Source organism: Carettochelys insculpta, chromosome 6 (assembly GCF_033958435.1).
Source record: "Carettochelys insculpta isolate YL-2023 chromosome 6, ASM3395843v1, whole genome shotgun sequence".
In the NCBI taxonomy this organism is placed as follows: Eukaryota; Metazoa; Chordata; order Testudines; family Carettochelyidae; genus Carettochelys; species Carettochelys insculpta.
In genome coordinates this window covers 43,362,283-43,375,615 of record NC_134142.1, presented here as the reverse complement: position 1 = coordinate 43,375,615, position 13,333 = coordinate 43,362,283, and the positions used below count along the sequence as shown (strand labels likewise).

Here is a 13,333-nt window from a genome sequence, read left to right as displayed (position 1 = left end):
ATCATTCTCCATTGAAAAATAGTGACAGATCTTTCAAAATACAATTTTGGAAGTCCATTAGCCACAAGTCTATTTTTGTTTTGTGCAATCACTGAGGTAATCACTGAGGTTTCCAGAATGAGTCAATTCCAAAGATTGGGAAAACGTAACAACCATTTAAAGATTCGTGTGATTTTGTGTCTGTGAAAAACAGACGGGGCTAACATATTTCAGCTTCCTCTCAGCCTGGCTTTACCTGAGGGTAGAAAGCAACAGCAGCACGCACTTGTCAATGCCAGTGCGGCCACCCAGAGAAATCAAGCGCTACCAAAGGGAAACTCTCTAGCCTCAGGAAGGGATTTTTCCTGAGGGGAAAGGGGGTTTCGCCGACCACACAAGTCGGTGCATGGACACAAAATTCCCCCGCCGCAGCCCGGCCCCTCTTTTCCCTGGCACGGGGCACACCGGGCAGCGCCGCGCCCCACTTTTCGGCCTCTGACACGTTACCAGGTGCGATGCGGGCCGGAAGGGACCAGCAGGGCCTCGCGGGCACAGGGCTCTAGAGCCGCCCCAGCGCTCGGCTCGGGCAGGCCACAGCCGCATGCAAGGGGAACTCAGAAGCCCGGGTGCCCTTTCCGCCCCGCCCCCAAGCAGGCTGGTCGCAGACGCCTGCCCCTGCCCCGCAGCTCATCCCACCCTGCCTCCGGCCACCTCACACGCCTCACCCGGCTCTCAACCCCGCCTCACCACAGGGCCGCGCGCCGCGCCCTTTGCCCTACTCGGGCCCTCCCCGCGCGCCTGCGTCCGCAGCCGCCCCTCCCCCGCGAGCTGTTTACTGTTTGGTTTCCAAGGTGCTGGGCAGGGTACACCGCCGTCACGTTCCGCTCGCGGCCCGCAGAGACGCTACAAGACGACGCCATGACGTAGGTGCTTCCGGCGCTGCCCGAATATGGGAAGCTCTGGCGCGAGTCTACTCCTTCCCCCGCCTTCGCCTGGGGAAGGTTCCAGAACGGAGCGGCGCACGTACGGACGCGTGACGGGGAGCGGCCGCTGGGCCCCACCCCCTGAGAATGGAACACCCGTGGTGCCCGCTCTGCCCCTCCCCCCAATAAGTAGGTTTGTTCCGGTCCTGGGAGAGCCCCTTCTCCTTCTCCGGCAGGTCGCTGCGCCAGGGGGCGGGGCTGCCCCGAGCAGACTTGCGGGCCTGCAGACGGCAGAGCACCTAGCCGGGGGCAGCGACTGGAGGCGCGAGCCCGGCCCGCGGAGAGCTTGGAGTTCTACCCAAGCGCTTGGCCGCGGCGGGGCGCGCGCGATGCAGAGAGTGCGGGGCGGTGGCGGGCTCTGGGGACGCCCTGGGGGAGTGCAGGTGCCGCGCGCGCCCCTTCAGCACGTGGCTGTATCGCAGTGAAGTGCCTGTGGCTGGCCTTGGGGCGGGGGTTGAGGGGCCCTTTAGTTGGGGTTCACATAACGAACGTTCGCCCTCCACCTTGCACAGTCCCTGAGGCTCATTATTAGCTGAGAGCGGCTAGCACAGGCCCCTTGAGGAGGCTGTAATTGAAGTGTCTCGGTGGCTAGTCGTGTTCTGCCTGGTGTAGGCTTCCAAACAGCAGAAACTCGTCTCCCTGAAGAGACTGGGTCATCCAGCCCTAGTCTAATCAGGCTTCCAGGATTTGCTTCTGAGAGGTCAGTGAGATGGGGTAAATAAACCTTTGCCTGCGGTAGATAAACCTTCACTCTATTTGCTAATAGGTATAAAGATTTCCTGTCATTTCCCTTTGCTGCCCCTGTGTTAAATAATTCAAGCTTATACTTTACCTGGGTCAGTACCTAGTTCCTTCCAAAACAGCTAGGCACATGTTTTTCTGGTTTTTTTTAAGTTATTGTGTGAAGATGGATTATGTGCAGTGGAATCTCATAATCACAAACTGATTGACTATACCTCATTTGGAGCCAGAACTATTCAGTCAAGCAGCAGCACAGGCAAAAATAATAGTAGGCATCCTTCAGTCTGCATAGACTATGGATCGCGCCCTTTAAAGTTTCAATTGAGGACTTCATTTACAGCGTCTGTTGTGACTATAAAGACCCACACGAGAGTGACAGTCCTTGCTGCATCTCTTGCAGATGTAGTGGGTGTCTGGCAAGTCCTTATTGTGCTTTCTGTGCGCTCACTTCTCCTCTGCTAGCTGTCTGATCTTCAACTCGCCCTTCTGAAGGCCCTTGTGTAACCCCTGCCTCCATCTGCTGCCGTCGTCTGCTAGATCTTCCCAGTTGTCCAGCTCGATGTGTACCTCTCTGCGGTCTCTCTTGCAGACATTTTTGTAACGCAACTGGGGGCGTCCGGGAGGTCTTTTGCCAGAGGCTAGCTCACCATACAGGATGTCTTTTGGAATCCTTCCATCATTCATCCTGTGGACATGGCCAAGCCAGCGGAGTTGATGCTGCCTGAGGAGGGTGTGCATGGTTGGGATTCCAGCTTGCTCGAGGATGGCGGTGTTGGTCACTCTGTTCTTCCATGATATTCCAAGGATGCGCCTGAGGCAGCGCAAGTGGAAGACGTTCAGCCTCTTTTCCTGGTGGGCATACAGGGTCCAAGTCTCACTGCCATAAAGGAGGGTGCTGAGGATGCAGGCTTTGTAGACTTGCGTTTTGGTGTGAGTGTACAGCTTGTTGTTATTCCACACACTCTTGCTGAGTCTGGACAGAGCTGTGGCCGCTTTTCCGATCCTCCTATTTAGCTCAGTGTCCAACAACAGGGTGTTAGTGATGGTGGACCCTAGGTAAACGAACTCGTGGACAACCTCTAATGTATAGTTGTCAATGCTGATTGATGGGGTTTCAGCAACATCCTGACCGAGTACGTTCGTCGTCTTTAGGCTGGTGGTAAGCCCAAAGTCCTTGCACGCTTTGCAGAACTGATCCAGCAGTTTTTGAAGCTGGTCTTCTGTGTGAGACACTACAGCAGCATCGTCTGCGAACAGCATGTCTCTGATGAGGACGTCTCACACCTTAGACTTAGCTTTCAGCCTTGCAAGGTTAAACAGTTTCCCATCGGATCTTGTGTGCAGCAAGATGCCCTCTGTTGAAGATCCAAAGGCATGCTTCAGGAGGAGTGCGAAGAAGATCCCGAACGATGTCGGAGCAAGCACGCATCCTTGTTTGACGCCTCTCCTGATTCTGAAAGCATCCGATAATGCGCTGTCATATTGGATGGTTCCTCTCATGTTTTTGTGGAACGACTGGATCATCTTCAGTAACCGTGGAGGACAGCCTATCTTGTGGAGCAGTTTGAACAGACCATCCCTGCTGACCAAGTCAAAAGCCTTGGTCAAGTCGATGAAGGCTATGTAGAGTAGCTTTCTCTGCTCCCTGCACTTCTCCTGCAGCTGCCTTAGAGAGAAGACCATATCAACGGTAGACCTCTCTGCGCGGAATCCGCACTGCGATTCGGAGTACACCCTCTCAGCAATCTTCTGGAGTCTGCCAAGGATGACGCGAGCGAACAGTTTACCAGTGATGCTTAGGAGGGAGATTCCAGGGTAGTTGTTGCAGTCGCTTCTGTCTCCTTTGTTCTTATACAACGTTACAATGTTAGCGTCACGCATATCCTGTGGAACCTCGCCCTCTTTCCAGCACAGGCACAGTAGCTCATGCAGGGGTTCCAGGAGTGTGTCTGCGGCACATTTGATTACCTCTGGTGGTATACCATCCTGACCAGGGGACTTTCCAGCTGCAATGCTGTCAATGGCTGTCTTCAGTTCATCCACAGTCGGCTCTTGGTCCAGTTTGTCCATTACTGGTAGGAGCTCGACGGCATCGAGGGCTGTGTCAACCACCACAATCTCGCGTGAGTACAGCTCGGAGTAGTGCTCAACCCAGCGCTCCATCTGTTTGGCTTTGTCAGTGATGACTTCACCAGATTTGGATTTCAGAGGTGCCATCTTGTTCTGGGTGGGTCCTAATACCTTCTTCATACCCTTGTACATTCCTCTGAGATTACCAAAGTTGGCATAGGTCTGAATGCTGCTGCATAGCTGGAGCCAGTGGTTGTTGGCACAGCGCCTGGCTGTCTGCTGTACTGTTCTTCTGGCCTCTCTAAGTGCTTGCTGGGTACTCTGGCTCGGTGAGCATTTGTACTCCAGGAGTGCAGGGCGCTTCTTTTCAATGACTGGAATCATCTCGTCAGAGTTAACTTCGAACCAGTCGTTCGTGTTTCTAGCTCTTCTTCCAAACACCGACAAGGCCGTGTTGTAAATTGTATCCCTCAGATGATGCCATTTGGATGTCGCATCAACGCCCCCAGGGCCGCTGTGCAGATTTTCCTGGAGGGTCTCTCTGAACTTTTCAGCTTTCTCCGAGTTTGCCGTCTTTCTGGCGTCAATGCGGGGCCTTCCAGCAGGTTTAGAGCGGTACAGCTTCTTGGGTCTCAGCTTGAGCTTGGAGCAAACTAGCGAGTGATCTGTATCACAGTCAGCACTATGATAGCTGCGTGTCAGAAGGACGTTTTTGAGGTTATTACGCCTAGTGATGACCACATCTAGTTGATGCCAGTGCTTCGAGCGTGGGTGTCTCCACGACACTCTGTGCTGTGGCTTCGTTCGGAAGAATGTGTTTGTGATGCACAGATTGTGGTACGTGCACAGTTCAAGGAGACGCTGTCTATTGTCATTCATTTTTCCCACACTGGAGTGTCCTAAGCAGGAAGGCCATGAGGCCCAATCAGCTCCAACTCTTGCATTGAAGTCACCCAAGATGTACAGTTTTTCACGAGCAGGTATTTGCACTACAGCAGCACTAAGCACGTTGTAGAACTTGTCTTTTACTTCTGGTGTGGCATACAGGGTTGGGGCATAAGCGCTGATCAGGCGGACAGGACCGGCGCAAGTTTGACACGTGATCCGAAGAAGTCTTTCTGATCCGCCCGTCACTAAATCCACCATTTGTAGAAGGGTGTTTCTGACAGCAAAGCCAACACCATGCTCTCTGGGTTCTTCTTGGGCTTTACTGTGCCAGAAAAAGGTGTAGTCCTTTTCCTTTAGAGATCCCGAATCTGCGAGTCGTGTCTCTTGCAGTGCAGCGATATCAACTCTGAGCCTCTTCAGTTCCTCGTTGATGACAGCGGTCTTTCGGATGTCACTGATGGCCTGAAGATCTTCAGTCAAGCCGGTCAGCATGGTCCGCACATTCCAGCAAGCAAGCTTGAATTGTTGATGTTTCTCATTTCTTGTTGGTTTTCTTATTGGTTTGCCTGGTGCCCAAATTTCAGTCACTTGTCAGGTTCAGGAACCTTAAGCCTCACGCATCCAGCGAGGCAGGTGAACTGTGGCGGGACAGTACCCTATTGGCTGGGGGCTGCCCAGCTTGAGGCTGGCGGTGACTGTCCGGTGAATGTCTGTTTGTCTGTGCAGCTATGTTACTTTGCAGAGCCTGAGCTTGTGCTGTGCAGAGAAGAGCAGTTTGCAAGGCAAAAATAATAAAACAAGAAAATACAATACTGTTTTAACTATGCTGAAGAAAAGGTTAAAAAAACCTAACACTTTGCTTCTGTGCTTGTTTTGTATAAAGTAAGATGGTAAAAAGCAGCATTTTCTTCTGGATGGTAAAGTTTCAAAGTTAAGTCAGTGTTCAGCTGTAACCTTTTAAAAGATCATATAACGTTTTTTTCCAGTGTTGTGAACAAACTCTTTCTGAGGAGCTCAGAGCTTTGAGAATCTAGTGTATTTTATAAGAGTTCATCTCAGCTTTGAATCTTTGGCTGGGTTTTAACACTTAAAGAGAAATAGCACTTATACAGTAGACCCCTGACCTATTTGGGGGTTGCATTCTTGCACAACCTCATGTCAGTCAAAATTCACACAATTTGCCAGAGCCAAGAAACTTACCAGCGGAGCAGAGCTGGTTGGTCAGTTTCCTGCTTCCTGTGAGTGGTGGGCAGCTGAGAGCCTGGCTCTGGCTGGCCACTGGCAGGACAGGGGAATCCGACCAGTGTCCTGACAAAAGTGGAGTAGCAGAACCAAGAGTCAGTCTGACGCTCCTGAGAGGAATGGGAAATTCCAGGCGCCATATCCCTGCAACTCAGAGTTGCATTAATCTGAGATATGGGCAACTTGAGTGTGTGTATCTCAGGGGTCTACCATATATGCTATGCTTTGCAACAAATATTAACCACAGTCGCAGTCTGGGTGCTCTGTGTCTGCAGAGTTTATGCAGCATCTACCCACAGAAAAAAGAGAGTGATATGAACTTTGATTATTAAAATGAATCTATTCACCAGTGGAAAAGATCTCAATTATTTTGGATGTAGAAAAATCCCAAAAGACTTTTCTTTGTGGCAGCCTAAAACCCCATATGGTCTGCTCCAAACCTCTAGGTTCCCTTAATAAACTTCTGCAGTGCAGTTGTTCATTTGAAGAACAAAATTTTGTGATACAGCAAAAATTTGCACCAAAAATAAAATGAAAGTAATGTAAAAGTAAATACTGATTATATCATCACTTCAAATAAAAATCCATTGGTTGTCTAATGTAACTCTGTAGCATCAGAGCATGCTGAAAAGCGTGGGTCCTTTATGCAGATTTTATTTATAGCTTGCTACAAGAAGAACATGATTTTAAATCTAAACATTCTGTTGGATGGGTCCATTCATTCCATCTGTGGCTACCTTGTTAGTAACCTGGCTTCTTTCCCTTCTTCTGGGACAATGAAGCTTTTGGCTAAAGTGTTCACCATGTACATCCTTAGCAATTCTCTTGTTGGCTCTGACAACGTGTATGTGATCGGCTTCTGTTCTTAAACATGACATGGACTTAGGGTCTCATTCTTAAGTTGCTATATTGACTTTTCATCTGCTGCCCCCTTTTAGTACTTGCAATATCCCACTTTCATCCTATGCTCTAGGTTTCTTCTCTCTTTCTGGAATGCCTGCCTTCTTTGGAATCTTGATCTTGGTTTGCATGCTGAGGATTTAAGTGATTGCAACTGAAAACAGACAGATCAAAGTAAGTTACTAAGCCAAAATAAAACATGTTAGCTAATCCTAATGTGCTTTATGGTTCCATCATACTCACTACATATGGAGTTTGGGCCAACTTTATTATGTCAGTGATTGTAAACTTTTTCAGTAACATGCCACACTTCAGTGAGACAGACAATTCTGTGGCTCGCTCATTTTTTTTTTCAGCTGAATTGATTGCTAATAAATGTCCAGTTTACTCATATTTACTGTGGTTATGATCTTACTAGAGAAGTTTGCAGCATAGTAGCATACAGCAAGCTAAATAATGATCAAATGGGATGTTGAGTAATTAACCATTGAAATGTTTGTGTGGGGTGGGGGAGAAGGTGGGTCCAGAGAGCAGGCTCCCCTTGCTGCCACCCCATTGGAGCTGAGACGCAGCATTTAAACTGCATCCCATCTTCAACAGGCTTCCACTCTCCATTTCTCTGTCCCCCTGCCACAGCAGGGAGTAGGGGTGGACTCCCTGCCAGCCCGTTCAGGCTGGGAAGCTGCATTTCAGCTGCCTCCCAGTACAAATGGGCTCCTGGAGGATCAGAGCCAGCATGGGGGGAAATGGGTGAAATTTCATGGCACACTTGGACAGTTCTCGCAGCACACTGCTTGAAAACCACTGCTTCAGTGGACCACCAGAACTGTATTACTTATTTTCTATCATTGCTACAATTAGCATCACAAAATGGATTGCTTGCCCCATCCTTCTGGGCTTCCCTTTGGGAGGTCATCTTGTTCCAAAGCAGTTTTTTAGGGTCAGATTTTCTCGTAAATTACCATTTGTCTTCAGCAGCACTAGCACCACTCATTCATCTTTCTCCAGGGTTGGAAGTAAGTTATGTCCTGGAGGGATCTAGGTATTAGAGCAACAGAATGTCATAATCAAACAAAATGATTAAACTAACAAATGCATATGGGACTTCTACTCTCTCTCCTTCTGGAGATTTCAAACTGTTTTTTTTCCTTATATATCCCTGACCCCCAGAGAGATGGACAGTTGGTCGTCTTTTTGCTAAGACCACCTTGTTTTCTCATTGCCCCACCAGCTGAGGACTCTGTTTTTATACATTTTTTTCCCCCCATCACAATCTCTGGTGGCTGCTCTTGACACTGGGCACAGACAATCAGGTGCAGTGCCAAGAGAGTCATTTTAATTCTCACTACAACTCATTTTCCAGCTGCTAAGGATTATTTTGCCTTTCCTTTATTTTGGGGGAAGTGTTACATTCTTGCAACGTAACATATACTTTATCTGCACTGATTTGTTTTAAATACTCAGCACTGTACAGGACAAAAAGAAAATTCCTGTGCTGAAGAGTATAATCTAAAATATAGTAGGCTACAGTGTTGGGACTTTTAAAATAAGAAGTTCTGTTATCATTTAGACATTGCCTCAAGATGCAGTTTGCTGTACAAAAGCCCTAACCTTTGTTCCTAAGAATAGTGATGCAATGAGTGTATCAAATAGTAGGAAGAGGTGGGGTAAGGAAGGATAAGCACAAGGCTCATGTAGTTACATAGTTATGACATTTGCATTTGTCAGTTAAAAGAAATGTAAGGTGATGGTTTTGTGGTGACCTGGACCATAAAGATTACAAAAGAATCTCATGAAGATAAGCACTGGCTCACAATGAAAGAATTACACACGAAGCCTGAGAAAGCGATTAGGAAAGAAAGGGGGATAGGAATATTTTGAGGAAAAACCCTGCTTTTAAAAGCAACACTTTGAGGTTTAGATTGTCACACAGTTCTAGCTCAGTACAACTACTCAGTCAAAACTCGAGACAAACCCCTGTCACAGCCCCAATGCTTTATGAAAACTGGCTTATGAATATGCATAAGAAGAAGATGCTTTAGGCAAAATATATCGTGGCATTTTTAAAGTTACAGTCTGCTGGATGTGCATATTTTTTTGCATGTATCAGTCATAGGTGAAGTTAGAAATATGAAGTGTGGATTTGTATATAATTCTAAATGCATTAATAAGGAACATTACAGAAAACCCTTGATATAATAGACTAATGGTGGGAAGGGGTGTCTGTTATATCCATAGTTATACTGTATGATGATGCACTGACCTCCCCCGCTGTCTTCTGCCCACCCCTTCCTTTCTCCTTTCCTGCCCCATTCTTCCCCTCACATCTCCATCTCCCTCTTCTAGTTACCAGAAGAGGAGCTGAATGCTGGCCTGACTCCTTCCACCTGCTGCAGCTCCTCCAGCCCCTGTCTCTGAACTGCCTGCCTGCCAGCAGGTAGCAGTCTCCAACAACATGGCTGCTGTTCCTCGCCATTGCAGGCACTGGCAGCTGGGCACCAACATGCTCTGTGCTGTGGGAAGAGAGCTCCTGCACTCTGCTACAGCCCCCGCACCCCAGCTTCTCTGGCCCTGGTGGCCCCAGCTGCTGCAGTGGCACCAGCAGTCTCGGCGGCCCCAGACACTCTAGCAGCTCCTCCAGCCCCGACAGTGGCCCTGGTGAGTCTCCAGCATTTATTTGGGGGGAGGTGGGGGCGGGTAAGAGGGCTGGCAGACAACATCCGTTATTTCTGAAGTCCGTTATATTGATCGAGGGTTTACTGCGTTAACGCTCCAGACACATAATGGCCCATGCTTAAGACATTGTTCTGTACATAGGTTTGTTTTTCCTGTAAGCACAAACTGGTTGACCCTACAAAGACGCATGGCCAGACCACTTGGTGCTGGAACCCATTTTGGATCTAGTACTTTTCCATTTTAGGTGAGAAAAGTTTGAACTGAACACAAAGCATTCCTACCTTGGGGGGGAAAAAGGAGTATAAAGATAGGAAACCTGTTACACTCTTTCTGATCAGCCTTCCACCTGTGTCACCAGTTTCATATTCTGCTGTTATCCCCATCTACATTCTCATTTATTGCTATAATGCCTGATATTCCCCGTTGCTAGAGGCCTGAGCGGTCATGTGCATGTGCAAGCAATTAGCAAAGTTAATTTTTTTCCCTTGTGGCACATGTAGTTGCACAGGGAATACCTTTGTAGCATTCAGTATTGTTATAAATATGGTATAATTATGGATTAGATTACAAATGGTGCTCTTTAAGCAATTTGCGTGTCCTCAGGAATATGGCAAAGATAATCTTTGACTATTTACAGGTTGTGTTATTTCAAAGCCATATCATATATTGAAATAATTGCATGTATTTTACATATGTTTTCCATGTAAGACTGAGTACGTCACAGATATTAATGATTTATGCGTTTATTTTGTTCTGTACAAGTTCTTACCTAGCGTTCATTACCATAACATCTGAGCATCATGTAACAAGATGTCTTAAAGGCACTGGCAGCTGATTGTCTCTTCTGACAATGTAGTCAAACAGGATGTTTGAACAGCGAAGGCGGTGAGTAATGTAGAATGTTGGACAGATCACAGGCTCCAAGATGAATATCTGGATATAGCCCAGTAGGCAACCACAGGTAAATAAGCATCCAGAAAGCTTAATGTCTCCACCAAACTGAAATAGACGTATGTGAAATAGGCTTTTGTTGAATGACTGTTCAGCCAACGTATAGCAATGCAAATGTCAATAAGATCAAGGAAAGCTGGATATCATTCAGAGACTGTCTAATACCCTAGGTTCCACACACAACATCAAGATTAGTTTAATGAAACCATACTGATATAGGGAGACTTTTTTGAATGAGAAATATCTGTTCCCTAGGGCCTATTTAGCAGAGAGCATTTCAGCATCTAAAAAAGTGGCCTCCCAAGAACAGCAAATGGACTGTCCAGTGTAAACTTAGAGATGCAAAACTCATGGTGGAGCAGCAAGGCAGATGAGGTTCAATCCTACACAGAAATTACATGAAGAATTTCTATAATGCTCTGAGGACCTCAGGTCAATCATTTTCACAGTTACATTCAGCCCTGGGATATAAACAACAGATGCTGATATTGATCTGGTACAGTTGATCAATCCTACACAGAAATGACATGAAGAATTTCTATAATCCTCTGAGGACCTCAGGTCAATCGTTTTCACAGTTTCGATCAGCACTGGGATACCAGCAAGAGCTGCTGCTGTTGATCTGAGAGAGTTGATCAGTTGCCTCTTCATTAATAAATGACTCTTGATTGAGGATGTTGTTAAAGTGTTTGTCCATCTTTACAGTATATTTTCTTTATCAGTGAGCTGTGTGATCCCATCAGTGCTCTGTACTGGAGATATACCTGATTATCATGGTCTTTAGATTGGAGGGCTTCAGCCAGGTTGGGAGAGGACAGAGCTTGGAGTGTCAGTGGCGGTAAGGGGAGGGTGCAAGCTCTAAGCCTCACAGGCCCAATCCAGGCAAGCTGTAGGTGGATCCAGTCTGTGGGCTCTGACTGGCATGGTAAGAAAGTGACTGTGTGCTGCAGGGAAGTGCGTTTTGCACATGCAGCCCCCTGTTGCTCTTACTGGCTGAATTGCAGCCACCAAGAGAGGTGTGGAGGCATTGCTGGCAGGGGGCCCAGGGCTCTGCCCTGCTTCCCTACCCAGTCTTGTCAAGACCCTACATCCTCACCCCACTCCTACACCCTCCTCCAGACTCCAAACTCACCTTTGCAGATTCCATGTTCCTGTACCCCGCGTCCCTTCCACCGTGCCTTGCACCCCCCGAGACCTCACTCCCAGCCTGCTTCGACCATACTCTTGCACCCTATCTCCTGCCCAGACCCCATATCCCCACCCCAGCGGCCCCCTCCTCTGCACTGAGCCCCTCATTTTTGGCTCCACCCTATAGCCTAGGTGGCCCCACTAAATCTCCTGAGCCTGGTCCCCCTAGGCTCTGAGGTGGAGCTTGAGGGTAGTAATATGAATATCTTTTTGTTTTTAATTTCTTCTTGCTTTTCAGTTGGAGCCACATCTTGAGGGTTTTTCTCCTCACTTTGAGGCCAGGTCAGTGAGGGGTGTGCTGTGGTGATTTTTTTTTTTTTTTTGTGCTTCTTACTTGTATGTGGCCTCCAACCCAAAAAAGTTCCACACTGCTGCTCTAAAGTTATCCTTGGAGTGTTAAAACATTTGAGCTTTGGAAAGATCCAGTTCATGATTGTTCTACCTGGCAAAGCCTCATCGACACTGGAGATATTCTGTGGGTGCAGGAGAGCTGTTGAGCCAGAGCAAAATCAGAAGCAGTGTAAATCTCGGCACAAGCGTGTCTGTCAATCAGGTGACCCATCATATCTCTTGTTCAGTGTCCCACAGACAGTTCAAAGCTCAAATTGGCTTGACCAGTCACTCCTGTTCACAGAAATCAACCACTGATTTCCGGGGCCTCTTCAAATTGAAGGACAAATAACAATCTGGACAACTTTGACTTGTGCATTAATTGGTTGTTCTCAAACTCTTACTAAGGCAGTTCCCTCTCAACCCACCTAGGGTCCAAATTCATGGAGTTTCTGAGGAGCGCAGCTCAGCCAAATTTGATGAGCATTGCATGTTGACATACAAGGTTGCAGGTTTGGCCTAGCTGCCCTCTGATGCTGCCATGACATGAACCAGCTTGCAACACCCAGTGGCAGACTAACCAGTGGGCTCATGGGGCCTGTGTCTGGGGGCTCCAAATAAATGGGCAGCCCAGCAGATTTATAATATGGGTGGCAGAAGCCTGAAGCCCTGGCGGAAGTCCCCATGCCCTGACCCCACTTCCTCGCAGAAGTCCTGGCATCTGGCCCCTGGCTGCAACGACTGGACCTTAAGAGATCTTGGTTCCTGCTGTGGCCTCGGCTGGGGGAACACTCACTCCTGGGTGTGGCCATGGGGCTATGATACACTGGGACAGACCTTCTCTGGCCTTGGGGATGGGTGGATGAGAGAGAGCCAAACAGATTGTAGTGCCAAAGGGGTGATAGAGGCACAGGGTTGGGCTGAGTGGTGGAATGGTGTGGAGCTGTGGACAGGCCCAGGGGTAGAAGGGGCGGGATTGAGGCTGGAAGGGATGGGACACTTGCTGTGATTGAGGGCTTTCTCTCCCTACTCCCCTCATTTGGCTCTGGTTCAGTGCGCCACAAAATCCTAATTAGTCGCTGGCAATTCCTGGTGCAGGGAACTGTTCTAGCCCATATGATAGGAGCCACTGCTGCAGAGTGAGTGCAGAATGTGCCTGCTCTCCCCACATCCCCTTTCACTCACTGGGCTCAGTACCCACCATTTAGGAAATGCTACATTAAGTGGCCCGACTCACATCAGTAATGAGGTTGTTTCTTTCATCCTCTGCCTAGGGTGTGCAGTGGAATGTTTTGTTTTAGGAGGGTTTATGCTGTGTTTTTGTTTTTAGTATTGCAACATATTCCTTCAAGAAGGCAGGTCAAAGAAATGGGCCTTAAAAGGGA

The 13,333-nt window shown here is 48.1% G+C and overlaps 1 long non-coding RNA gene across 3 annotated transcripts; it reads left to right on the top strand.

The window, feature by feature from the left end:
- The first annotated feature begins 982 nt into the window (after positions 1-982).
- Positions 983-11,102, top strand: LOC142015328 (uncharacterized). Of its 3 annotated transcripts, none has more exons than XR_012646128.1 (4): positions 983-1,091; positions 6,877-6,977; positions 9,150-9,461; positions 10,242-11,102. It is a non-coding gene; the product is annotated as an uncharacterized LOC142015328 (long non-coding RNA). The 3 variants fall into 3 exon arrangements; XR_012646129.1 differs by having other exon boundaries at positions 1,019-1,662; XR_012646127.1 differs by lacking the exon at positions 6,877-6,977 and having other exon boundaries at positions 1,019-1,662.
- Positions 11,103-13,333: the final 2,231 nt, after the last annotated feature.